General features: G+C 47.0%; 1 protein-coding gene across 2 annotated transcripts in view; it reads right to left on the bottom strand.

Moving 5' to 3' along the window:
* SLC45A3 (solute carrier family 45 member 3) overlaps positions 1-13,692 on the bottom strand; it is a 31,882-nt gene extending 18,190 nt beyond the window's left edge. The window contains exons 1-3 of one of the 2 annotated variants that reach the window (XM_042800093.1): positions 13,632-13,692; positions 12,925-13,106; positions 12,711-12,820 (exon numbers count right to left, since the gene is read on the bottom strand). The gene's annotated coding sequence lies outside the window, so the exon portion shown is untranslated. Of the gene's footprint in view, positions 1-12,710; positions 12,821-12,924; positions 13,107-13,399; positions 13,478-13,631 lie in introns of those variants that run through there. The other variant, XM_042800092.1, reaches the window with a different exon arrangement.
* Between the last annotated feature and the right edge of the window lie 13,853 nt (positions 13,693-27,545).

A 27,545-nucleotide genomic window follows, 5' to 3' on the forward strand; every position in this document is an offset into this window, starting at 1 on the left:
TGGTCATTAAGCAGGGATGGGAGAAGGGAGGTTTATTGAGTCTCTCTGAATTAACTCTGCGTTTCCTTTGAGCTCAGGGGCTCCATTATATCGGCCTCGGCAGCTCGGCTTAGGGAAAGAGCAGCAGCGGGTGGAAATCCCCTCAGACAAGAACAAGGAAGACCCGGGTGCCCCAGCCCATTTGAAATTCCCTCCCTCACCCTACAGCGCAGCATCCAGCAGCCCAGACACCAGAGTATATTAATCCAGGACAAATGCTAGATGTTACAGATTCATCCAGAGTTACGGGAGGGGGCAGGTCCCCACAGCAGCTCAGAAGACCTTCCACACAGTTTGGTTAAAGGGAGACATTTGAATTTGTCAGGACTGGGGGTCAGTTCTTTCCTGCCACGCTGCAATTCCTTCACTGCACCACCTACAACGTGATCATCCTGCTTTCAGAGATAACTAAAAGCCAGAGCTTAGTTCAGGCCCTTTTGCTGCCCTCCTGATGCACAGACCGATCCCTGGCCCAAAAGACACATGCGCCAAGACTGAAGGCAGTTCACTACCATCCCCATTTTGTGAATTGAAAGTAAGAAGCCAAAGAGAGGGGAAGGGGCCAAGTTTTAAGCACCTGCAGCTAGCAGCTGATTTTCAGGGGGGCTGCATCTCCCACTCGCTGTGGGCCACTAAACCAGACTGCACCCATCCAGACAGTGAGCAAAGATCTTGTCTCCCATAACCACGGAGCCACTCACCTTCCCTGCAGATGGCTGGGGCCCACCGACATGGAGTTTGAGATGTAATCTCAGGTCCTGCCAGGTTCCTGCTGCCGTGACCACAGAGTGCAAGTCATTTCAGAGCTACCAGAATATATCGGCAACTGCCAGGGAGCAGAGGTAGGGCACAAGCCACCCGGTGACCTTCTCGCTACCTTTGGCCCTCCTAACCTGGGAAGCTGGTTAGTCCTGACAGTTAGCAGGGTTGGGCTGTTCCAGAGCCAGCCCAAGGGACTGGTTCATGTCTGCAGAAGCTTTGGGAGGCATTTTTTTTGCTATCAGTGGTTCCTTCAGGTAAAGGTGCATCTGTGAAGGCAAGTGACTGCTGAGTGTCTTCTGTTTTACAGTAAGCAGCAGGGGCATGTGAAACAGGACACTGCCCCGCAGTCATTAACAGGATGAAGCAAAGGGACCAGGAAAAGGCAAGTGAAGGTCCCTATGAGATGGATGAGAAGGTCAAAATATTTATTAAGAATGGGAGTTAGGAAAGAATGCTTCCCCCAGCCCGGCAGGCTGTCAGCAACAGTCTTCACTCTGCCTAGGATAGAGAGGATGCTTTCCACGGTGGAGAAACATCTGTCCCATTTGCCCTTCACCCTGCAGGTCTGTGGTATCTCACGCACCTTTCAGGAGCCGTGCCAACAGCTCTGTGGATGCTTCATCCTCACCCCGCAACACGAACATCAAACAGGCAGCAGGGCAGCCCGCAGGCTCCGCTGACCTCCCGTCCCACAACCTGCTTCTTCCTCTGGCAGACAAAGGAATTGCTGCTGGCAGGAGGCTTTCTCCCAGGCTTTGGCTGCCTTAGCTCCTGTGCCCGCCTGTTTGACCAGCAGAAAAGATACAGCAGCAGAGTGGCCAGTTCCAGCCCGTCCTCCTCCTCCTCCTCCTCCTCTTCCTCCTCCCCTCACCGTTAGAAACAGGAACCGCCTGTCTGACTAACAAGGTCACTGACTCAGCAGAGGCCACACTGACACTTTCAGAGCTCCCCACGCTTCTCAAAGGGACAGACACCAGCCCAGCACACGCACCACGATGCCAGCGGGGGTCATTAACTGCCCGGCAGTTGGCAGGAGTCACTGCCACGTTAACCCAGCGGCAGCAAGAGGCGTCAGGCTGCCCCGGGGGATCCGGCTGCGGGCCACGCTGGGAGAAGCGTGGCCCAGATTAGACAGGGTGCAGAGAGGAGCTGGGCACCGTGCTTCCTGAGGCTGAAGGGCTGAAGCCTTGCCTTGCTGGTCTGCAGCTCAGCCCCGTTTCCATCAGGGACGCGGCAAAAAGCTACTGCGCCGGAGGGCCCAGTTCAGCCGTGATGCAACGAAGGACTAAGTGCCCCAAGAAATATCCCACAGCTGAGCTCAGATGCAGAGGGATCTTCAGACCACGCTGAAGGAACCGCAGTGGGACTGCTTGTGCCTGCCACACGGCAGGATGGTCTCGCGTCATTTTACCTGCCCAGGTCCAGCATCTAATCACCAAACTTCACCAAGAACCCAGGAAGCCTCACACACTCCTAAACACACGCAATGCAACCAAAGCAGCAGCATTTTTTAGCCTCCGCTCTCAAGAGCCTCTCTCCTTCTAGTCACCCTTTCCTGAGTCGGCGTCAGGTCTGCTATAAACAACTCAAGACCTCCAGACAAGGCTGGCTGGCTCTACATCAGAGCTACAGCTTTGTTTTGCTACTGCATGACCCAAGCCCTTGCTTTTATTCATGAGAGGAGCCCCTGTTTTTGGAGCGGGAGGGGAAGTGAGAGACGATCTGGTTCTGCTTTTCACTTGAGCTCGTTTTTGGTGTTTATATACCGTGCCCATCACCCTGGCATTTGGTCTGAGTCAGCCTCTCCCCCACACCCTCTTTTTTTTTTTAGAATTATTTTTAGCAGAAGAATAAAAATGTAAATTGAACTGGAAAGGGAAAAAATAAGCCCCCTCCAGGTGCCCCCCTTCTCCTCAGCGTGGTAACGGGCACAGATTATATCCAGCACCACATGACCAGGACCCGTATTTATATGTCAGTGCGTAAAACCTACCCTGCTGAGCCGCCTTTTCTCTGCCTGAGGCTGGGGGCTTCTGCTACGCGTCTAGTCAAACAGGCCCACAAAGGGGATTAAGGAGAGCCCCTCAGAGTAATCCATCAAATTATCCCTTGTTGGCGTTGCTGTCCTCTTCAGGGGAAAAAAAAAAAAAAAAAAAAAAAAAAAAAAAAAAAGCCCTCCAAAGGCTTTTAAAGGCACTGAAATTACACTTGAGCCTGAAACACTCCACCCAGCTGCTGTAGCCCACAGCACAATGGGCTGGTTGTAAAGGGAATACCGGGAAGCGAGGGGCAAGGAAAAAGAGATGGATGCTGTTAAAAAGGGCAGCAGCCTCCCCTTGTCTGAAACTCCCACAGGTGGCTCTGACCCCCCCGCTCCCGGGACCCCGCAGCAGAGCCGGCCCAGTAACGCCGGGCTGCACCTCGCACCCACCCGTGCTCCCCTGTGGAGGGAGGCCCTGGGGCTCTGGGGCGTGTTTGCTGTGCCCGGACGGACCCACAGACACGTCCCCACCCGAGGCGAGGCTTGCAAAGGCAGAGCCTGCATCCTGCCACCCAGGAGCATCCGACCCTGTCCTGGCAGGGAGCAGGGCTGGGGCCCGGTGCTGCCCCGGACCGCAGGCTGTAGCACTGTCACCCCGTGCTACCTACACTGTCCCCAGAGCCCTGCAGCCAGACAGTCCTTCAAAACCCCTGCAGAACCCCCAACATAGATGTCAGGCTCGTCCGAGGCTCTCCACCGGTGTCCCCACAGGCAAAGCGAAGCCAAAGACACCACACTCACCAAAACTCTGTGAATGTCTATGTGGACACCGCATCTGTATTTTCTTCCACTGCAGCTACCTAAATTGCACATGAACTTTTGTGCTGGTCATCACCACTCTATTCTGAGGTATGAAGACCTCTGTCCACCAGCCCTACCTAAGCAAGCACACGGGATGCCATCGGTTTGCATTACTGTAATCCTTCTTAGGGAGAAATGATCACCAGGAGTGAAACAGGGAAAGCAGATGGTTTGCTTACCCCAGCAAACTGGAACTGGTAAAGAGAAAAGCAGACCAGTTCTGATAGAAGGTTGTTACCACATACAGAGAAAACACGGCTGTCCCACTGCACACTACACGGGTCACCTTAGCACTGAAAGGAGTGACGCACAATTTCTGAGTTTTAATCACTGGCGTTGAGTAAGAGGAGAATAATTTCCCCCATCTGTTACACAGAAGAGATGGGAAGGCAGAAACTCTAGCTGCTTTATTGTGTCCACTTTGCAATGGCTGTTCATAGGGTTGGGAAAATGGGAAGTGAAATTGGAACTTCTTGTTTCCAACCAAAGCACAAATGCTGCGTAATGGGACATCTGACTCCCCGGAAAGCCAGCACCAGACTTTGGCTCCTCCTGCCTCTGGCACACTGTGGCTCCAAGGCAGCTCTAGGTCCTCTACCCCATGATAGAGCTTCGCAATTTCTGTCTTTATTTGGAAAGATGCGACAGTCATGGGGACAGCTGAGTCTCAGGACCAGCCTTGAGGTGGAGAGGACAGTTCTGATGTAGTAGCAAAAACCAGGGGCCCGGAGCAAAGGCCACGGCTGGCACTGACATGTCAGACTGCAAATCCAGACCATCAGCCGTGGATCCCCCACCAGCATCGACCAAGAGCTCTGCAGAAACAAACTGCCCAGCCCCAGCAGGAGAGCTGAAGGGGTGCTCATTAGCCCACACAGTACCCCAGCGGGCTTATTAAAAGGTATCAGTGAGAAGTCTGACAAATTAAACCACAGCAGGAGCTGCTGTCACCTAACACTGAAATCTAACCCTCCCTCATTTTGCCAGAGGTAATGTTTGCCCAGGTCTGTGCCTAAGAAAGAGGGAGGAAAGCAACCAGCTGAAACTCCACACATAGCAGTCCTTGGAGAGCATCAGTCAACAGGCACAGACTTATACGGTCCCTTTTGCTTAAAAGTTTTGGGAGCACGACCTCGTGCTCTTCCTCAAAGGATATATATACTTTGAATCCTAGACACACACACACAGAACTAATGGGTTCTTTTGTAATCACATGGTAGTTAGTCCATTTTTTCATGGTAATTTTCTGGTCTGCAATTCCAGTTATTTGTGTCCCTGCCGGAGAAGTTTGATGCTAACATATCTCTCAGCAAGCCCTTTGACCTTCGCTGGCAGGTTGGTGGGTTTCTCCCTCTCTGTTTTCTGTCTCTAAAATGAGGTCATGGCTTTGAATGAGACAAAGAGCCTTTGCAGCATGAGGAATAGCCCCAAGACAGCTGTGCGTACAGAACCCCCATCAGTCACATCAGACCCTGAGTGCAATGAGAGGCAAGCGAGCTGGGCAGCAGCCCACAGCTCTCCTGGGAACGGCTGGGTTTTACCCCCCTGCTCTGAGCGGAGATCGTGCAACTGGTCGTCTCAGAGCCGGTGCAAGAACGGATGTGGAACAGGCAGCCACCCATGGTGGAAGCATTCAAAGGGGGAGGGAATAAAGCAAAAGTCTCCAAATACTTTGGGCTGGGAGTTGCTGTAAGATATCACTGTCACCACCGCCCGCCCCTCTGGCGGAGTCACCGTTCCCACCCTGGCTGCTGGCTCTCCAGCCACCCGCTCCCGGTCTGCCCTCCAGGCTCCAGGGGAGGTGGGGTTATGCCAACGTGCCCGACTGTCAGCAAGGCACCTTCTGTCCCACCAGCCACGGGCCAGCACCCTCTGCCAAAGGGACAGGTGAAGAGCATGTGTGCAGGGAATAACAGGATCTCTCTGAGGTTCGTTAAGGGGAAAAGTCCTGAGATCTTTCTTACAAGAACAGCAGTTTTATGTGGCTGAAGGAGCAAAAACTGCACAAGCTCTGACTTCTGCCTGCAGCACACCGACTTCTCTGTGTTAATGAGGGCCCTCAGATCACTGCTGGAGCAGAGAGAGCCTCTTCCTTATCATGACAGACCAGTCATGAAGGCTGGGTTGGAAAACATGAGATTCTATGATTTTACTTCTGCCTCAAATTGTCTGGATAATTGCAAAGATAAGAAGCAATCAGATTTTATTTTTTAAGACAGGTAAGTTTCACTGGAAGACCTTTACGGGAAACTTAAGAAGCCTTTTCCCTTCCCCATTCTCACTATCAGTCTAATGTGTTACGGACTCCAAACATGCAAGGATTTAACATTAAGCTGTAGCCATTCACACAGAACACACAGCAGCACGAAGTATCTGGAAGGGGAGTTTTCCGCTTTTCAAAAGACAAGGCTCAAAGCTGCCATTCTTACTGGAGGTGAATGGAGCAAGGCATTTTTACCACCCCCCTCACTCCCCACCCTGTCTGTCCTTACAAACAAGAACCTAACCTCCATTTTGAGCCCTGGAAAGAATATCAGCTCTAAATTATTAGCTTTTCAGTAACTGATCATGGAGTTCAAGGTCAAAGCTCCCTGGATTTTGCAGAGCCCACTGAGCAGGGGTGCTCAGGCCTTATGTGGCACATGGTTAGTTGCTTGCTCTGATACAGAGTACAAACTGCATCTATCACTGCGGACAGGCAGGAGGGTGGTCTGAGCATCGAAGTTACTTAGCACTTGCTGAAAAAGTCTGCTGTAATGGCAAAAGATAAATGAAAGTTTGTGCATTTCAGACTCTGAGTAGAAGCAGGATTTTCTCTCCATGGCTGGCCTCTCTCTCGCCCATATTTACTGGAGTAAAGTTCAGCGAGCTACAAATGAAGCAGAAAGACCTCTGATATTTCCGCAACACGCTCTGGGCTGCCTTGGGCAAACAGCCAGGGCACCTCGGGCAGGCACAGTGCTGGCTTTGCCCAGTAAGAACTGGGAAAGGGCTTATCACCAGCACCGCGCCGGGCCGTTCTGCTGCGCATCGGCATGTGCTAACTAGCCTCACTTACAGTCTTCTCTTAGCAGAGGGGATAGCTAGCATTCCCTGCTCCTGCCCAAAAGGCTTATACGCTGCTATCAACATTGGCCACAGACAGTGATGAATGGGAGTATCTGGGGGCAGCACAAATGTAGACTGTGTTCACAGAAATCAAAGATGAAAGAGGCCCTGTTGAATCATCTTCCCCGGGGCTGCTGCAGGACTGCTCCCAACAGCACATTCTCCAGTGATTTGTCCAGTCTGGATGGATGGATCTTGAGCACTGAGGTTGCAAGAATTTCCCCTGAAACAATATCCACAGGCTAAAGAGATTTAATAGCTGGGAAGCATCCTTCCTTCCTTCCCTCCCTCCCTCCAGTCATCCCCTGCGTAATTCCTGTGCTCTCCTTTTTATATGCATGGTCAGACCCCTCTTCCAGACTACGTTTAGGCACTCTCCTAAACCTAGCTTTAGTCAATTCTCACGGAAAGCCACCCTTCCAGGCCCATTAATTGCTCAGTCGGCCTTGGCTGCAGCACAGCAGCCTTTTGTTCTAGCATTGCTCCAGCTGCTCCCACCGCCCCTCGCACACAGGAGTCGTTTGTCACAAACATTCCCAAACGCACCTCTGGAGTCCAACAGCAACAGTGCCCGCACAAAGCCCGCCGCTGTCACGCCAAGAGCCAGGACCTGGTACGCACAGACTGCTGCCCTGGAAAGCCACTGTCATCTCATTGCTCCTTTGTGCTCCTTCTCTTTGTATTTACGAACTGCCTCTCACCACAGACCTACAAGGAAGCTCTCTCTGTGACCAGAACAACCCTTTCTTCTGTTTGCACAGCCCTAAGCAAAGGGGGGATTTTTTTCCAGAACTCAGACCAAGGTGGCACAGCAGTAACCAATACACCACCCAGGCAGGGAGAGCACTAACAGAGGACAGCCAGCAACAGCAGCATCAGCTCAGGTCTCGGGTATCCCCTCTCCAAACAGAAGATCCCAACAGAAGTGTCACTGCAGCCCTGGGCAGAGGGGAAAGAGAGCAGCCTAACATCCTGGGTCAGTGGCAGATGTTTCTCCAGAGGCAGAACACAGCCCAACATCTCCAGAAAGAACGCTGCTGATGGAAAAATCATTAAATCACCAGCACGGAACTCGTACACAGGTTCCAGAGTAGTGTAGAAGCTTTTGGTCTCTGTGCAGAGAGAACTGAGTGAGTACGCTTACATCCACTGAAGAGCCAGTTCTGCCCATTGCTGCTAAAATAGAAGCAGGCAATTGGGAGATGGCAGAAAAGTGTTAGATTTGAGGTTTAATCACCACCTCAGTTTCTTTGATGTAGCAGGTCAGATGCCAGCAGGAATCACTCCTGATGTTTGGTAAAGAAAGTACAATCCACGGATATTATTGCATGCACCATTTCACCAAAGTCCTAACCCATAAATCTAAAGCAAGATTTAGATGTTATCCACAACTATATACACATAATTCCTGAAGTTGGCTCTAGCCTGCTCTGCAAGAACATTAATGTATTTTGAGTGCTGACAACTAGCATGGATTTGAGTCACTGCACTCATTATATTTGCGTTTTTCTTTAAGTCCTAGCTCCTGGAGACAAACCACCATAGAGAATTTCAGCTTCCAACAAAATAAAGGTGGAAAGAAATCTGCTCCCTTGACTGAAGAGAACAACCTTAGACCTCACAAACCAAACCCAATGTCTGTCATAGTTTTATGTTCTCAAACAAACCTCACTGTTTTGCCAGAGGCCATCCTTACACCTTCTGAGTATTCAAAACCTGGCAATTATGAGAATTCATCTGCAAGTCACCAGAAGCTGGTTCTTTCTTAAATGGACAGAGCTGATTTCATGTGTTACTCAAACAAGGTTTCCCCGGATATAAGACAGGGCCAGGTCCTCGAGAGCTGGACTAACGGCAGTTTCTTTTAGCACATGTACATGGAGAAAGAAAAACTGTTCAGAGCTGCAAATCAAGCACCTGCTTATTGCTGTGTGTGTTCCAGCCGCCCTCCAGCACTGAGACAAAGAAGCCATTCGGACCACATTCCTACATTACATTTCCTATTTTGCCAGACAATATTCATGGGGGTCTGTTTCTCCTCTTCTGCAGGCTGGCAAAATGTTAAACAAATATTTTTCAACTGCAAGAGGAACTGACATTTTAGGATATGAAAACAAGGAGGAAGGGCACAAATTTAAGGACCTCCAAGGAACAGCATGCATACAAATAATAATAAAATGGTGACTTTGTAGTTCCACTTAGTTATGTTTTTTGAACAAGCAATTCGATAGCTTAGTTGGTGGACACATCAGCTTTCTGCTGTTCTGTAATACAAGATCAGGCTCAGATTCTTACAGCTGTGAAGAGCAACAGCAGCACAAGAAATAGAACAGGTTTTAAGTGCTACATGGATTCAACATATTGTTAGTCTTAGATGTGATTTGACTGAACAATACAAGCACCAGGACACAGAACTACAAAATTAATCCTTTGGTTTACTGTCTTCCTATTCTTTTGTTTGTGGTGAGTGCAAGATTTCCTTTAGGCTATGCAGATCCATGTTTACAGGCAGTCTTCTATTAGCACATATATGGCTTGACTACCTTGCAGAGGCTGTTTTAAAGTTTCCCCATTTTTTAAAACCAAGGATTTCTCCATGAGGGTCTCTGTCGCCTGTCTTAGCTGAGCCCTAGGGTTCCTGTTTTCACATGGATAGCTTTGATGTCTGATATCAAGTATTCAGAAATCAAGTAAACACTGAAAATAGTTGACAGCTGCTCACAAGCTTCTCATGACTCCCTTGCTCCACTCATAGCACAACCCTGATCATGAGTTTAACTGCACGGCTGAGGGGTCACAAAACTCCACAGGTTGGCTGTCTAGGGTCAGTTTTAGTTAAAAGTAGCTGTCTTAATGCTGATTGCCACCCACCTCCTGCAGAAGTCACGGGTCACGATCATATGATGGAATTATTTGCAGCAGCAGATGTGAACGGAGATTCGCCAGATATAACTCTTGTTTCTGCATACCCCTTTCCATACCATCTTACTTCTCTCCATCCATACTTACTTCTCCTGAGGTACAAGGCTTTACAACTATTATTGCCTGGTCACCCCTAGCACTACCTGCAGCTGCTCTCCTCCCGTCCCTCTGGTCTTTTTGCTTCTGCTCCCTCGTAGACCTGAATCCATCACAAACCTCCACAACTTTCACCCAATGGGTCAAGTGTTTCGCTTTCATGTTGCCTTAGCCAAGATAAGGAGATAGCAACACACACATTAAAGAGAATCCAAAACAGTCAACTACCAAAACAAGACACTCCTTGGATGAACTGCTCCAACACAGAGAAAGGTGGGGGATAAAACACAAACAGATGTTACTCACACCGCTTACAGCTTGTCTGAAAAGCTCTACAAACCCCACTGTGACAAAGCGGTATAGATCTCTGAAGAGACTAAAGTCAGAGGAGTGCATTAGTACCATATCCATTGTTGTGTATGAAATACGTTTAAATTGCCTGAGAATATATAGTCAGCGAGAAAGAGAGGCCATCAGCAAATTACTTTGCCACATCCACGATGTGTTTTTTCACGTCATTTAAGCACTGGTCTAGCCTGGTACTGGGCCTGACAGACTAATAGGCATCTTGAATCAAACCAACTGCTTGTCGTGTCCAGGGAAGGATACACAAACCCAGCAGTACTCTGAAGTTCGCTGCCACATCACCGCCTGCAGTACTCCTTAGAAAGGGAGTAGTCAGGAAACTGCCACAGGCATAACTTTTCACACTGTTTTCTGTCAGTGTGAAACTATGGAAGCCAGAGATTGAGACTAATATAATCCAATAGATTAGAAATACCACGTCTAAAGACTACTTTTACGGAGCACTGATGATTGTCTTCCTTTGCTTTTGTACATTCCTCAGAAGTAATTTGCAAACCCTCAGAGCTTTGTGGGGATCCAACACAAAAGGCTCTGGGTTAAGATTTTCAGAGTGATGCAGGCACGCTGCAGACAGGCTACTATTTCCAGAGAGGCTTTGCAAAAAGACACACGAGGACACCCACACAGTTATGTTGGAAGAGTAGTTTTTGCCCTGTTGCTTCATCATACAATGGATTTGATGCTTTTAGGACCACCTTTTTTGGTCCATATTCTGCACAATGCTTCTACTAGCAGCTTCATTACAAAACTGGGTGTCTAAGTTTACCTTTTTTTTTTTTAAGAGCATGCACTCACAATGCCATCAGCCACAAGAGTCTAGCCATAACCGTAAACTTCATATGGAGGCTTCAGTCAAAGAACAGAGATGTGTAACTAAGAGAAAAAACAAAAACACCAACCCACCCCTCCCCCCCAACACTGCGACTTGAGTGCTCCAGCGAAACAAACAGTTTGGGGAAAAGGTTAGCAAGAGTTTACGCTAGACATCCGTATTTTCTAGGGACTCTGGCAAAGATAAAGCTGACTAAATGCTGTATTTTCTAACTCGGTGATCAGTCCAGTGATTTCAGCTTCTCACACTATGGGTATAGCATTTCTCACTGCCAACAAAAATTGACTGCGTACCTTCAAAAAGATGCTACCAGTGGAGGTGTCCGGTGCACACTGCAGAACCTACTATTACTCTCTTCCATCACAGTGATGATAACCTTAGAGTCGGTAAGACTACTGTGCTGTTCACAGATAATGTTGCTGTTATCTCTAGGCAGCTTCTACACAAAGCCATGTGCCTTGTGCCTTCTAGCAACAGCTGAATGTTGGGAAACACCTTGACATTCAGGTATTCTAACTGGAACCCCTTCAAGAAGACAAGATGCTCTCACAGATGACACAGCACAGGCTACGTAACAAGCTGTAGGGGAACATACCCACCAGCAGACAGTGCAAGAAAAACCTCCCTACAAGGAGAAGTTTCCTACTAAATCCTAAAATTGGGTTATGCCCTGAAATACGGGGATTTGTATCCCTGTAAAGCTCTCATTTAATTTGCTATTAATTCTGGAGTTTTTTGTTATCCATATCAAATTTCTAATCCTTTTTTCAAATCCCATAAGCCAAGCACTCTTGGTTTCCATGATACGTTGTGGTAGTTAAGTTCCAGAGTTTAAGGCACTGCCTGGAATCCAAGCACGGGGCTGGGAATCTGGCCTTCCTGGCTTTGCCACCACAGCCACTCCCCACCGAGTAGAAGGGTACTAGCTATGGATGATGCAAGAAAGTCCAGGTAGCATCACCCATTTAAAAAAAAAAAAAAAAAAAAAAAAAAAAAAAAAAAGAGAAAATTGCAGGTAGGGTGAATAATAGAAAACATTTAAAGGCTGGTACATGTTTTTCAGGAGTGCCTGCATGACTTCAATGCCCAGGTCATTTGGGTACTTTTGAAGTTCTTACTCATGCTCTATTTTTATAAATTTCTAGTTATTCTCATGTTACACATAGAAACTCTGCTCTCTTGAACCCACATCTAGAACAAGAACAGTGCCAGAATGGGACACGATTTGAGCCTGGCCACTTTCTCTGTACTGCTCATGAGTGTGACAGATCTAGATGAGGACCAGAAAAGCGGTTCCTGATACATTTCCCTTCTTTTTTTTTTTTTTTTTTTTGTTTTGTTTTGTTTTGTTTTTGGTTAAACATAAGCATAAAATCAAGTGTCTCGCCAAGTCTGGCCATCACCAGTGTAGAAGTATTAGTTTATTCTGATTCTTTTATGTTCCTCCTAAAGCTGTCACCTGCTGGAAGATAAATTAGTGTTTCAGTTTATGTTTATGGTAAACAACTAAGGCATTTTACCACCGAAGTCTCTAGTCATGCCAAAGCCAGTAACCGATGGAATATCCACGTTATGATGTTTAGGTACCATTTTTAGGAAGACAACCTCCTCAAGCTCCTGCTACAGCTGAAAGGGCAAGACAGGTTAACCTGGCAGCAAATCTAAGTAGAGCCTACAATCAGGTGCAACGAAAACTTCCCTTTGTCAAGTGCTGGCTTCCTTTGATTGGAAGGATTCACTGACCTGTCCCCACAAGTCCTCAGGATTTCTGGAAGCCCACGGTCACATCACGCTTCCCAAACTCTTTTCCCGTTCGATAATCTTCAAAACCAACTTGGTCACAGCAGATGTCTCTGTAACAATGAAAAGTAAGGAAAAAAACTCATGCCACGTCCACGCACGAACACAGCTATGGGAGGCGTGGAGAGGTGCAGGACGCGGTGCTGAGCAGCCCTACCTGCGGCCGCTCTCGCTCCGCTCCCCGATGCGCCAGGTGCTTCGCCTCGTTTGTCGTTTTCCCACCGCGAAGGCAGCGCCGGATCGCCGGGAGCATCAGCAGGACCCGGGATGAGTCTGCAACCGCCCTCCTCCCAGCAGAGCGACCGTCCCCGCTCGGGACCCGCGCTCTTCTCTTCCCGGCTGCAAGCACAAGCGTCGCTCGGACCCCCCCGAGCCTGGACGGCAGCCCCCGCTCCCCCCCCCCCCCCCCGCTCCCCGGCCGACGGGGGAGCCGCTCCCGCCACCGCAAACTTCGGCAGCCGCATCCCCGCCCGCCGCGGCTCCGGCTCCGGCTCCCCCCCGGGCTTGGGCGCGACCCCTCCGCGGGGTGCGGAGCCACGGGCCGGCCCGTGTGTGCGTGTCCGTGTCCGTGTCCGTGTCCGTGTCCGTGTCCCTGTCCCTCTCCCCCCCCCCCCCCCCGCTCCCAGCCGTACCTCGGCGGCGGCAGCCGGGGCTCAGCCCGGCCCCGGTGCGGCGCCCGCGCCTCCGCCGCCGTTTAAATGGGCAGGTTGGGGCCCGGCAGGGAGCATGCGCTGCCGCGGGCGGAGCGGGGGGGGGGGGGGGGGGGGGCTCGGCCGCCCCGGGCCGCCCCCCCGTCCGGGGAGAGCAGCCCCTGGCCCGCGGAGCAGCGAGGAGCCCCCCCCCCCCCCCCCCCCAGCCCCTCACCGCGGCCACCAGCCTCGTGGCTCCGTCATTCAGCGGGGACGAGGCGTTCAAGGCGAATAACTCGCGTTTTTAAAAAGCCCTGCTTCTTCCCCCCCCCCCCCGTTTCTTTATGCTCGAGAATTACCCACAGCATGAATGGTTTCTTGTTGTGTTTGGTTTTACTAATCTATTCATTACTTGTAATTGCGGGGATTGTATGCAAATGGATTCTATGCTATGGGAAGCTTGTGACCTGGCCCCTGGACATTATTCATGGTAGATGACTGCTTAAAATCACATGGCGTGTGTGCATGTGAGGGACACGGACGGAATATATATGCTTATACCAAGAGATCTAGACATTATACCAGCACCTAATTGGTCTAACAATAGCTGAACAGAACCATGAGTTGAGGAAAAATGAATGCTCTTATGCATACATCCAGCCCTCGAGATAAGAAGCCTTAGAAGGAACAGCCTTCCTTAAACATCTGCATCAACAAATGTCTTTTTCTATGTGAACACTCATGAGCAGAAGATAGGAAAACTGAGACAAGAATGCAGTTGACAAAACCAGCTGTTCTTAAATTAATGTTTGCAAATGCTTAGGCCAGCTCTCCAGTTAATAGGTCATCAAAAGACTTGTACTAGTTTGTACTATTTAAAGATCTGGCCCTCTGTTTTGCAATGTATTGATCCAGCTCCACTAGTTGCAGAAGCTTTAGAAAGATCTAGTTATTTTTAATCTTCACTGGCTCCCTCCTTTGAGCAACTTTGTACCTCTCAAGGTCAAAAATCCCATTTCCATGTCACATTTCAGCTTGGATCAGCAGGATAGTCTTGTTTTCACTGTGAGCAGCTGTTCCTTCCCAAAGTTTGCTGAAAGAACTCGCCCTACATAGGAAAAGCAGAGAGGCACCTGCATTTGTTGTCACTTGAACTGATGAGAACTCACTCACTGGAGTGGCTGACAAGGAGAAATGACACTGCTGTTTCCTGAAAAAAAAAATTTGGCACTCCAGATGCAGCTAGGAACTCACTAAAAAGCCCCAAAACAAACCCAACAGAAAACACTGAAGAGCTACACTATGACCTAAGTTGGTAAAGTGCCAGAGCCCAAATTTGGGTGGGGAGAACTGCCCCTGTTTTCTAGTCAGGGAAGTTCACAAGCAATTAAATACCTATTAGTGCTGCCTTTTTTTTTTTTTTTTTTTTCTCCCTCCCCTCTTTTGCACTGGAGCGTTGACTCTCCTGAGGTGGATTCACAAATGCTGTGCCTACACTGAGCTCGAGGAGCTCGGCATCGCAGGGCTCAGCGGTTAGACGAGCAGCATGAACTTGAGTTTCCTATCTTCTATTCCCAGCTCTGACTCACTGCGTGATCTTGGTTCAGGCACAAGCAGCTGGTTTTACAAAAGAAATTGCAGGCTGTGGTGGTGGATGCTCCCGGACTGTCACTAAGAGGAGGCTCTGCTCGTTTCACCGATCGCCACAGTGTGCTGGCACTGATTCAACGGGCCGGGAGTTCTCCGAAGCTCTGCAAGTCAGAGAGCAAAACAGCAGCTCCACGTGTTGTCTATACTAACAACAGGAGGCAGGGCAGGTCACAGAAAGTCTTGCTTGTTACTCTCAAAAGTCATGAGATAGATTAACATTTACAGTTCCGTACCAATACATAAAACCAATATCTCCTGGAGACAGACAGGGTTTGTTCAGAAGTGGTGGTCTGGACCAGAGTCAGGGGAACTGGCATTGCTAACAGGCAGATAACATTTTCTAGACTTACCAGACAGAAAGTGGGTTTAACTATGGCTAACTGAGCAGATTAGGACAACTGATACTCTGCTACATCAAATACTAGTTCATTCGTGCTTCACTTAAATTCCTAGCACATATGACCAATGCCCTTCAAATTGAGCCACTATAAAAGTTAGGTGCTACTCCAATATTTCAGCCTTCCCATCTCATCTCATTTGCCCTTTAATAAAGCAGTGATAACAGTATTTATGCACTCTGACAAGCACTTGGCAACTTGTTGATAAAGGTTCGAGTTGGTTCAAATGTATCTTTATTGCAATAATCTCTTTATATTCCAGCCAGACATGGAATATATGCAATATTCTGCTCCTCCATGGAAAGCATTTGTGGGTTCTAGCTGCAGGTGAACACAGCTCTAGTTCCTCCCACTTCACCAGGGCATTTTCACACTTAGCTTAAAGCACCCCTTCATCTCACCTGGCTTCTGCTGTACAGGACAATCTCTGTGCTGAACTTCTACATCTTGTACTAGTTCTCGGTACAAGGAGCACAGAAGGAAACCTGAGCTCTGCTACATGTTTTTTCTTTGCACAATTTTTGCCCCTTTCTCTCCATAACACCACCGCTTTCGTTTACTGCCTCCTGCTCATGATGGTTAAATTCTCTGGGGCAAAGCAATGCTTTTTTTTCTAAGCTAGTAGCAAGGTACTAGTCCTGCGTAGCTAAATAAAAATAAATAAATAAAAAAAAGGCAAAACAAAACAAAAATTACTCCCCTCTGGAGGAACAAGCACTGGTGTTACAGCCAGAGACATATGTAAGAGCAACTAAGGTGGCAACACATCAGGGATGACACTTACAAAGCTGTGAACAAGCACAAATTCAAGTTTCATGGTCCCCAACACAGAAGGGACAGCCACAAGGGCAGCTTTTCCCTCCACTCCCTCTCACCCACTCGCACACCCATGCAGCGCTTGAGTGCCGATGCTTGCCTACAGGGCCTCAGCTGAGGCCTTCCACGTCATTTCATAAACGTTACCAGAGGGAAAGAAGGCACAGAAGTAAAACACAGCCACGTCCTGGTGGAACTTCCACTCCTCCCTGCTCAGGTCCTCCTTCTTTCCACTAGTTTTACAGATCTCACAACCGCCAGACGACGCTCCCCGCAACTGAGCAAGACCAAAGGACTAGGCATTCCCTGAGCCTTCTTACGTGCTCCATAACTCATCCATCAACCAACCAAGGATTTCAGAGCACCTTACACATTTTCCCGTCGCAGGGCTCCATGCTGACAGCTACTGAAGATCCCAGACCTAGCTCTCAGAAACACTTTGGCAAGGACGCAGTGGGATCTTTTGTGGGATCAGCAACTCCAAAAATTTAGACCATATATTGTGTACCTAACATGGCAATAAGTGCCTGACATTATTTATACTAGTGGTTTTAGTAGATCCAGCCTGGGTTTATAAATGGACTTAATATCTTTGCTGAAGTAGGACTAGAAGGTTCAAAACATTGCAGGATTGAGCTATCATGGGAATCTGCAAACTAGATTAATTTATCAAAAGGGGGAAATACAGAGCCAACTGCCATCTCAGCTGCTCATGCCTGATTAGATCATAGCATAGATTTTCCCTGGTTTTATCTAAATCTCATGTACCCGGCCAACTGGAGCTTGTGGTATTGGCTAGAATATTGACGGGGTTAGGCACCATCACATGTGGCAGATTAAACAAGGAGCCAGAGAGCTGGAGACCACCTCAGCTTCACCCTGGGTGCGCTGTGACAGTTTAGATTCCTCTGCTGCAGCTACGCAGACAGAATGCACAATCCTCGTCTCTACAGATCTTAATCTTGCTACACAGAGGGATTTCATGGATGCTCTGATTTACCCTGGAAGCCACCACAGCCCCAGATTGGCCAAAGGTAGCTGTAAGCCCATTTTGTCCTTAATTACAGAAAACACAAGTCCTCAACTTCATTGCAGGCTGTCTGCTGACTCACAATGGGAACCTTTCGCTCTCTTTAAGCGAAGAAAATAAACCCGAAGAAAATAAACCCGTCCTCAGGACCCCACCCAGGTTGGTTAGGAGTGACTGTTTACAGAACACTCAGATACCGAGGTGGAAAAGTGTTAGAGAAATGCAAAGTAGAAACATACTTTGGTGGAGCTTAGTGATGTTGCCTTGAGAACAAAGGTGGAATTAATGGTGGACATTCAGGGCTTTCAGGAAGATTTTTTCCTGGAAAGCTGACAGCCCCAGACCTCTCGTGCCAGTCAGGAATGATGCTGCCAGAATATGGACTTTGTATAATTGTGTCTAAAGCACCTTTAAAGAGAAAAAGCCACTAGAACAAACAAAAGCAGCGCCCGGCTGTGCAGGCTGTTTATACTTGAGGTAGCCAGAGCAGGCGGCTGCACTTTAGGGCTTATCTTCACTCTCTTTCTAAACAGGAAATGTATTTTTGTCTCAAACATTTCAGGAGAAGCCACCAGCCTAAAACTTTCAGAATGTGGGGTGCCAAAAATGAGCGTTTCAACTCCCTCATGAGACCTGAGACAAGGCGGGTGGGTACCCAGAACAGCAGGAGTATCGCCTCCAACCACAAGAGGAACGTGGCAGGGCCAGGAGGGCCAGCTCTGCTGTGCACCGGGGGTCCTCCAGCACCTCAGCTGGAGGAAAATCAAGGGATGCAAGTGAGGCTGCCAGATCAACCCTTGTGCATACAAAAATTGCCACGGTCTGCATAATTGAGGAGGGAGGATCTGGGGCAGGGAAACTACAGAAATTGCATTTTCCGTGGCAGCGGGGGCTCCTCGGTAGGGGCATTACCTCCGGCTGGAGTGGTGCCAGGCTGGAAGGTGCCTGCTCCTGAGGACTGAAGAGAACCGCACACATTCCTGCTTCCTCTCCCACAGCAACTGTAAGCTGCAACATCCCACAGGTTTCCTATCTCCTTGCTTAGTGCCGTCATCCCCAACTACTGGTGCAAGCAGCCGGTCTTGTCTGTATAAGACTGCAGGGAGGACACTGTATCAGCACTTTACTGGCTTTACACAAGTTTTAGCTCCCCCAGTTTTGCCATAGGTTTCACGATACTTAAAGTGCTTGGAGTTATGGATTCAGTGAAGTGTTTTGTTTTGTTTTCTCATTTTCTTTTTAAAAAGATCCGTTTCCACATCTTTTGGTTGTAGAGAAAAGCTTGGAAATATGATTGGCCATGAAGTGCCAAAATCAGAAAGCAATTAATTTTTTTTTTTTATATAATTGTGAGTCTCAAGACTTAAATAATCTCATGATTTTTGAGACTCTGCAAAGCCTGCCTCATATTGGAAAGGCTGGATTTGGTTAGAGACATTTTCTTGTTTGGTAGGGAGATGGGGTCACTGTGTACCACTTACTGGATTCCAAGGCCTTTGCAGCCAAGCAAACAAACTTGTTCCCTCATCAAAATCCTTATTGATATTGGAACAGCTCCCACTGTTTGCCGCTTAGCATCAACGTTACTGTCCCTGCAGGCGATGCAGAAAGAAAGAAGCTGTCCATGAAACTGTGTGCATATGAGTGTTGCTAACCCAGGTTTGAAATCTGGGCATAGCTGCTATATTTACAGAGTGCAGGACAAACATTTTAGCATTCCCCCTGCTGTTCCCTGGGCTGCATTCTTAACCTCTGCCTCTTCTAGCCAACCTCCTTTCCCCATAACACAGTATCACGTGCTCAGTTGCCTTCCCTGCCTTTCAGAACGTGGCCAGAGTTTTGAACTGTGCCACCCACCAAGCAAGCTGTGGTTGCCCCTTGCCCGGCCAGGAGGGCACTGCAGAACCTGGCAGGGAGCAACGTCCTTGCTATGAATGCATAAGGAGAAAGAGCCAACCACAACAGCAGCAAAAGATCCAAACAGCTCCACTAAGGGGAACTTAGAGAGGAACTGAACAACGGCTCTGCTGAATCCTCTTCCCTCCACCGTTGCTTTACCTTTTTTTTTTTTTTTTTTTTTTCTTTGCTGTCACCTCCAGTATGCAGGTAAACCCAGATTTCCCCTGTGTAAAAAGGAAGCGCAGCTGTTTCAGTCTCCTGCCTGACAGCAGCCACAGACTCCAGGAGTGCAGGCTCCAGCTCTCCAGACCTCTTTGGCTGCTGTGAACTTTAATCCTGAGCATTTATCTTGAACTTTAATCCTGATTCATGTCCCCCACACCTGGCCTCTTTAACCCTCTGCACCCCAAAGACAGCCAGGTGCCACTTAGGAAGGCCACTGTAAAGATACAGATCACTTTGCACCACTTTACACCCTACAGTGCATCTCTGATCCCACCCTGCCTCTCCTCCCCTAATAGATCTCTCCTCACCCACCTCAGTCCTACAAATGAGGCAGGGAAGAATTTCCTGGCCGGTACCTTCAGCAACAGCCTGGTAGATGCCAGGTTAGACATCTAGGAATGGTCCCACTGCCCTCTGATGCAGATCAAGCTTTCCTCACCAGAGTATTAGGTAATTGCTCACATCCTGCCCACCTCCTTCCCACTCTTACCCCAAGGGGGTAGATTTTATTTCACTGCATCCCAGAGCCACATTGTCATAGGGCAAAGCAGACAACTCTGGATTCAGTTTACTATTTCCAGCTCACAGGGTAAGATTTGTGGACCTTTCTCGTGAAATAGCCTATTTTGATTCAAATCTGGTTAGAGAAATCTGCATATGGATCGAGCTCATTCCCACCCCTGCATGTTTGGTACCTGCAACGTAAAGCTACTCTCTGCCTTGCTGCCCTTTAGTTCTGCTAAGCTAGAGACAAAGCAATGGGATTTCTTTCGGGTTTGGGTGCCAAGGAAACTGTCAGCTCCCATTCAGTCTCCAAACCTTTCCCTGCAACACATTTGCTCAGCCACTTGCAAATGATGCACCCCACGAGCCATCCAGGCAATTACCCAGGGCAGCTTCAGCGGCAAGTGCTGGCCACGGGACCTTGGGACATTAGGTGGGTAATAGATGAAACCAGGGGCCCTGGTATGCAAGAGGCTGATGACCTTGACTGAACAATAACTCACTAATTCAAGTCCCTCTTGAACAAGGACAACTAGATGAAAAAGCAGGTCTTGCTGTTTGTTCCAGTTGGAGGCCATCTCATTTCTTTAAGGAAAGTCTACTTATTTGCAAAGGGACATAAAAAGTTCCAGTGCCTCGAATAAAGCAGGGCCTAAACAGTGAGAAATGCCCTCTTTGATTACAAATCCAAACCCCTTCTCCAAGCAGTACCTAATGCTACAGCACTCAGCTCACCCTGGAGGTGTCCCAAGACTCATCCTGACAGTGCCCTTGGCTTTTCTGCCCCACTCAAATTTTTTTCCTTCCCACCTCTGCTTCTCTCGCATAGCCACAACTCCTCCAGTCAATGTCCCTAGCTTCTGCATCAGCAAGCCCTGCTGCTTACATGACTGTTCTCAGCTTTGCCAGAGAGTTTTGTGCAGAACTTGGAGTCAATTCTTTCAGAGTAATTATTTGGCTCCATCACAGGCTTGCGCACTCCTGCAAATGTCCCAACAGAAAACAAAAAGGTGGTTCTAGGCCTAGATCTTGACATCTGAGTATATGAGGAGGTAGGATAGATGGGAGTAAACCAAACAAGACTGCAAGTTAATTACCTTGCATCCCCCGAACAGTCTGGGATGTGGTCCCAATACACAGCTTGTACTGGACCACTGGGCCCCCTGTGCAGCACGCTGCCTCCTGCTGCAGGGGGCACAGTGGGATCTGCCAAGGGGAATTACTGCTGGAAATGGGGTGTCGGGGGCCTCAGGTGCAAGTCAGCGCTCACACTGCTCATCTGTCACCCTGTGAGGCAGCAGGAGACATTCAAGACAAGTGAGCACGGCCTTGGGAAGGAGGAGGGCAGCAATGGGAATGAGGAGGAACTAATTTTGACTGAAAGTCCATCCTAAAGCAAAGCCCCTGACGGGGTCTGAACCATCACGTTTCTAAATGGAACCTCCGATTTCCAACCTCCTGAAGCCTTGTAAAACCTCCAGGCCCACCTGGTGGCATATAGGCTGAGAGGAAGAACTGCCTCTCCAGGAGCAGAACACGTATCTTCTGGCCAAGAAAGTCAGATTGCCTAACCCAAACACGCCACGTTCAGATGGAGTTTACACTTCTCATCCCTGCAAACCGACTTGCAAGATCCTGTTTGTTACCGCAGCAGCCACGCAGACATCCACGTGCCTGCATGCAACACACCACGCGCCGAGACAAACCCATTCACGAGCTTTCAGCCTGCCTTACTGAACGAGGGCTGAGCTCCCAGCCTGAAGGACCTGTAGGAAATGATAGATGTCTAAACAAACATTTTACAGTCTAAACTGAGATCAAACTCCATCCGTGAGGTGAAGAACTGTTCATTGTTGTGGATACTGCCAGAATGAAGAGATTTTCAAGGGTATTTGCTCCAGCTGTTAGGAGCAAAAATAAAGAAGGCAGAGAACTGCCACAATTCATGATTACTGGATGAAGCAGGAAACTGAAACAGAAAACAACTAGAACATACTTACAGAAAACACCCCAACCATATTCACAGAAAAATAATTTTCATCAAACCAATTGATTAAGAAGAAATATCTATGAAACTTTACAAGAAAAAGAATTCCCTTTTCTTGACTATTATACAATTGATGGGCAGATATTTGCTTCAGGTAAACAACATGCACCCTGTTTATAGCACACAGTGCAAATATTTCCCAGCATGTTTATTCTGAAATACTTATACTGTACAGACAGGAAGTGATTGCAGAAGAAAGACACCCGAGCTATGCTCCTTTCCAAAGGACTGGCTGGAGGCAGCTGTTAGATAAGCTGCATCTTTGCTGGATGATGAATCCTGCCTTAGTGGAACTGAGATACTACAGATGGAGAAGAATGAGGCCATACACCTGCCTGCAATGAAACATGAAAGTGATCCTGTAGGATCGGGAGAACCTTGATTCTATTTCATTGACTAAAAAAAAGGGATCATCAAAAGAATGAGTTTTCCATTCAGATTTCACAATGACAGCCGTGTTTGCCCTGTTCTATCTCATTTGCTTACCATCATCCCAGGTTTCTGTGTCTTCATAGGTCTTGCCCTTCTCTCCCTTTAGTGTCTCCAAAAGTTATTTTTCTTTCTATATCACACTTCTCTAGAATTTTTATTGCTATTCACAGCACCAGGAGTCAGGAAGGAGGTATTCTAGAACCAGCCAAGGCATCAGCTCCCTTGCTTCTGCTATTCCCAAACCAAATAAAAAAATATTAATAGTGAGCATGCATTGATAACTTTGTGATTAATTCACCTCTTAATCAGCCTCACTAACTTAAATTCTAAGGATGACTTTGACCTGAATGTTAAAAATTGTTCCATGATGAACCTACCAGATATTATTATTGACAATTCTATGTCACTCCCAGCCCCAGCAGCTTGGGAGACTTACTAAGGGGTCACTGGCATTCAACAAATCACTTGTTTAACAAAGGAATAATGGAAGAATTGCCTGGGGTCAAGACACACAAACATCATTGGAGACTTTCCCCAGCAGTGGTCCTAAACAGAGTCCCCCCTTTTTCCATATGGTAGAGTGATTGCTCAAATTTGATGTAATGAGCACTGTCAGAATGGGATCAGCTACAGAGGATGATCTATTACCCCCCACTACCATGACTCCCCTTATTCCCTTTTTTATTTAGGCAGCCAAGAAACCTCTTCTGGAATGGATTTAGCTGTCACTTGCCTTGATCTTTATAGGGAAATTTTTCTCTTGCTAAAGACTAAACATGAGAGCTGGAAAAGATCAGACAGCCCTGCCACCAGAATTAACACAGCACTGCTCGTTACCATGCCTTCTCTACAGCAGGGCAGCTCAGAAGTCACCAGCTGATAGGCCACTGCCACTTCTCAGGAAAATTCAGAAGGAACATCTTAAAGTGCTCCAGCTGCGTACAGAGACAAGACACATGCTGAGAGGTGCACATGATTCAGACAGTATCTGAGTCAGACTCGTGAGGTCAAGTCTCCTTGAGGTCCTTTCTCCTCTTCCTGACTTTTATACAGCATTTCTCAACTTTTCCACCACATGACCCCCAGCTACAAAGACAGACAGCAGCTTCTTTCTCATTGAACTGCAGCAAAAGGGTAGGGCTGCAGGGGCCTCACAAAGTCTGCTCCTCAGGTGAAGAAGATTTCCAAGAGCACAAGTAATTTTTTTCAACTGGACCTTTTTTTCCTTTTCTTTTTTTTTTCCAGTCAGGGTAACTTCAGATATCTTCCAACAAGGAATGCGCTGTAACTAGCAGCAGGTTGAATCCACATTTATTATCAAGGCTCACTACACACTAGGACAAACTTTGACTACACTAACAAGTTTTTAACCTGCTATACAAGCACAGCCCCCTGGAGCAGATGCAACATGTGCCTAGAGGTGGCATTTCCCACCCCTTCCTTATTGTAGGTCCACATACTTCAGAGAAAAGCCTGGAGATCAAAGTAAGTTTTGGGAAATGTTGCAGTATCAGTGACGAAAAGGAGGTGGTGACTGTATTTTTTTTTTTTTCAAGTATGTTATGCCAACAGCTATTCTGCCAATGCTGTCAGATAGACCAGGTTTATGTTTAAAGCTTAGTTATTTGTTTTGGTGTCAGCACCACCTTTGAGCATTTAAAATCTTGGGAATTTTTGTTTAATTAGTACAATGTTCTACCATCAGATCCCACCTCTTCCTTGTTGGGTTTGAACTAAAATGACTGAACGTGCAAAGGGAGTAATTCCCTACAGCCCACTTCCCATGCTGCACTTGTCAGGCACGTTGGCCTCAGTTGCTCTCTTTCCAGCCATCTACATAAAATTGTACCTGGGGAAGCAATACCAAGAGGAAGACTGCTATCCTTTGACCAGTCACATTTGCCAGAGGTCAAGGGAGCTGGTTTCTCCTCCCCAAATTGTCTTAGGGTCCAAGCTGTAACATGGTTTGGGCCCCTCTTAAAGGAATCTTCATAGTTTCTGTCCTCACCTACGCTCAGCAGAGCCGTCCAGCAGAGAGCTGGGCAGTGGAAGGCAGAATTTAAAGCAGACTGAAGACGTATTTCTGGAAAGAAAAAGATATCCAACAAGCTCACCTTAGATCTGAGCCAAGATAGCAATATTTACCACTCATATAACAACTCTCTTTTTCAAAGTGATCTATTCATGTTAAGAATATTTATGTGAGCATTTAACGGTCTTGGGAAATTAAATATACGAGGTAACACAAGTTGTTAAACTCTGCAACTGGGTCTTCTAAAAGCCCTTGGTGGTGTGAGGAGAAAGATGCAAGAGTGAGAACAAGGACTTGCACCCACAGATATTTTGTTTTTCCTTTTGGCACCCTTGCTCAACAAAAGAAGGAAATGGGAAAAATGTTTAAGAAGTCATTTAAATGGTATTACGCATTCAAGGGTGCAAAAACAGTTTAATGTGAATGAGACTGAGAGAACCTGAGCCACTTCCAAATATGAGACCTAGTTTGCTTTTGAGAAATGTGTCACCTATTAGATTAAAACAAATGTACTGAACTGTTCCTGAGAACAGAAAGAACTATTTCAAATGCAATACTGTAATCAGCAGTGAAGTAAAATTAAAAAAAAAAAAGCCAGTTTAGGGAAAAAGAAATTGTGGCTTTATGTAATAAATAGGATTATACTCAAACTATTCCTTCCCTTCATTCATTTCTCAGGAAGTGAAGCACAAACACAGCATATCCTTTAGGAGAAACTACAATAATAACCTCTTTATAAAACATTCAGAAGACCATTTAGCTAAAAAAAAAAAAAAAATATCCAAGCAGAAAGAGACAATTTTTAAAAAAAAATCAGTACTAACTCCATCACACAAGAAGAGGAAGACAGAAGTTCTCAGACATAAAACACTCCAATTAATCAAAAATGTTTGAAAATGTTTGTAATGAACAAAGCTAACAGACCCCACTGTTAGGGAAAGGCACTAATTGCTAATGCTAACCGAAACCGCCTAACAAGGCCAACTGCTTAGTTAGAAATGCTTAAGGAAAAAAGATAGTGTGACAACAGGAAATTTATTGCTGCTGGAACTGTTATCTTATCTACTCAAAACATAAATGTTATTCAATCTGAAAGACATGAGATTATTCAAAATAAAATACCAGTCTCTCTTCAAACTACAGAATTTGCAAGCGAATACAACAAAACTTATAATTTTGAACTATAAATGAAATATTATTGAAGATGCAGAATAGAAAATGGCTTTGACTTTGTGCAAGATTGTTTCCATTTATTGTCCATCAAAAAACATGCACACGCAGGAGACCAAACTGCAACCACAGTGTAAGGCCAAGGGCTGAATTTGACCTCGAGACTTTAATTCAGCATTGACTTTAAAAAGGAGCTATCTCTTACTGGTCTTTTTCATTCATGGCGGGAGACTGCATTCTGATGCTTGCCCACAGTGGGATAACAGCACTTGAACTTGACCTGTATCTATGGAAAGAGGAAAAAAAAAAACCCAAAACAGACAAAAAACCATTTCCTGGTCTACATAAAACTCTGAAGCTGGAGATGTGTTAGCCCAGGATGTGGTTATGAACTAACAAGCAGCACTCCCAGATCAAATTCAAGTCTAACATAATCACACATTACAGATGTTTAGTGCTTGTCAATCAGTGCACGATGAACAGACACCTTTCAGAGCTCTATGTTCTCCTTACCCTGCACCCCCAGGATAGCCTTTGTGCCAACTCCACAGGAGTTTAGGTTATTAGTGATATCTTTCGATACTTGATTTATCATATTGCATGGTACAAAGACCCCCGATGCCAGTGAAAGAAGTAAAAAAATCCTGTTCACTTTGTGGTTTGCTGCATCAAAATTATACCTAAAAACACACTTCTGAAGTACATGGAATTTACTGGGAGATCTCTCCATTTCCACATTTTTTTCCAGGTTTCCTTCAACATGCAAAATGGGCAGGAACAAAACAGAAGCTCTTTAAATCAACTCTGTCCCATTTACTTTCAAGGCCACCTATAGGGCCAAAACAAGCTGTACTGCAGAACACAGATCTAATCTTGAATTCTACCTTTTGACTTTATTTTCATCCTTTAACCAAATACTACCAAAAGAAACACAAACAGGATATTCCCGAGGCAAAATTATGTTAGCTTAAAACTTAACAGTTAGTATTCTTTTGCCAAGGGAATCTCATCCCCCCCCTGGCCTGGCAGCACTCGCTGTAGTTACAAAACCCTATGCATGTCCACTTCTCAGGTGCATACCCATTAAATGTGAAAACAAATCATTTGTTTCTGGTATCAATTCCCTGTAAATACTACTACAAAGCCAATGGGAACTTTTAACTTATGTTGGCAGAGCATCTGCCTGTTGGACTGAGCAGACGGTAAGTACACTGAGTTCAAAGGAGCAATACTGAGGAGAAAAGCAGCCAAAGGCTGCAAATACTAATAGAATGGTCAAAGAACAGTAGCAGTGGGGAAAAACAGTTCACAGATCCTAGTATTGCACCATTTCCTAGAGTTAAGTAGTGTTTACTTCTGCGGACAAAATAAGTGCCACACCTGCTAACTGCTAATTAATCCTAAAACTGCAGTAGTGTAGCAGTCCCTGAAGGTAACTCCATGGCTGCTCCAGGTAAAGGATCCATGCAGATACCATAGCAGTGAGGTAGAAATACCTGTCAAGTTAATTGGCTGGTATGCTTATAAAGGAAAGAGAGGAATGCCATAAGCTGCACAATTAAACCGCTCCGTTCCAGAAGCCTGGACCATCACTGTCAACAGCAGTATCTGACACCAAGCACACCTATGTTGCATAATCTCATTTTGCCACACTGTGGAATAAAATAAACAGAACGGGTAGGGAAGCAGAACGTGCAGCCAGGCACCAGCTGTCAGCAGGTGTATGGGAATTTGTGCTGGGCAACAGAGATGGCATTTCGCAGAGTGCCCCAAACAACCCCTGAAAACAAATACACCAACGATCCCGTCCTGCCCTGGGGGCAATGGCAACCCGGTCTCCTGCCCCACTGTATCGAGCACCAAACGTCTCGGACTGCAGTTTCATTACGGTTGAGTGTGCTGCCGAGCTGGGGCACGTACAAGACATTGCAAAGGTCCTTGCTCAG

Source organism: Tyto alba, unplaced genomic scaffold (assembly GCF_018691265.1).
Source record: "Tyto alba isolate M040663 unplaced genomic scaffold, T.alba_DEE_v4.0 Super-Scaffold_30, whole genome shotgun sequence".
NCBI classification, from domain to species: Eukaryota; Metazoa; Chordata; class Aves; order Strigiformes; family Tytonidae; genus Tyto; species Tyto alba.